Source organism: Seriola aureovittata, chromosome 5 (assembly GCF_021018895.1).
Source record: "Seriola aureovittata isolate HTS-2021-v1 ecotype China chromosome 5, ASM2101889v1, whole genome shotgun sequence".
NCBI classification, from domain to species: domain Eukaryota; kingdom Metazoa; phylum Chordata; class Actinopteri; order Carangiformes; family Carangidae; genus Seriola; species Seriola aureovittata.
The window spans coordinates 10,441,427-10,442,470 of record NC_079368.1 but is presented as its reverse complement, the minus strand read 5'-3'; positions in this window follow the sequence as shown (position 1 = coordinate 10,442,470).

Here is a 1,044-nt window from a genome sequence, read left to right as displayed (position 1 = left end):
CAGCTGAAGTCGTTTGTGATTATTTGAATTTCAAAATGAAACTGAAAAGTAAAATAACTTAATGAATCTTCCTTAAATCACCATTAAACCTAATGTACTCGCTGCTATTAAATGTGGCAAATATCATTACCTCTACGATCAGAAATTCAGAAAATTCTTTTAAACATAAAAAACAATGATAAATCTGTATGTAGAGTAATTTTAGGACTATTTCTGGGGAATTTGCTTTTAAATTATATAATTTCACTTTCTTGGTGCAGACTCTACATGAGACTTCTGCTATAATGCATAATGTGCTGATTAAAGGCAGGGATACACTTTTATTTACATTAAATCAGTGCAGAGTAGATAATTAGATAATGAAACATTTACAGGGAACAGCCTCGGCTCCTTGTTATCATCTAGTATAATATAGTATTCTGCTGCATGCTGAAACTCAATGTTGACTTGAAGCTGGTTAAAATAAAGTTAAATGTTTTCATTATTTTACCTTTGAAACTGTGAAAATGTTAAGGTGGACAAAGTAAAAAAAAAACACCTGATTGTGGATTATTTATCAAAATTGGTGGTTAATTTCTTACTTTTAAATACAAACTGAAACATTATTTGGCTGCATTTGCTCAAATTCTGTCCCTGTATTTGCTGCCAAGTGACAGTTAAAATGAAACAGCAAGCAAAAATGAACAAAAGCTGAAGAGAACTGCAATGGTCAAAGGTCGAATCTTGCGTGATTTACCAGTGTGGTATGGCTTAATTGAAGACAATGACCCCCACAACCCACTCCAACATAAAATCAATAGCAGCAGAGCAGCTCATTCACCATTTAAGCTCCGTGAGTTCAGACTCCATCTGGTTCAGGCAGCTGACATCAGGCCAGATGAGTCTGTCAAAGGAGAAACCGAGGAATGCTGCAGAGACACTCACGTCGAAGACAACAAAATATGCTGGTGTGTACCAACAATGTATTCTGTCATTAAGTAACTGTTACTCAAGTCCATGTTGGAGCTATGATAGCACAAATTTAAAAGTGATCCTGCATTATAA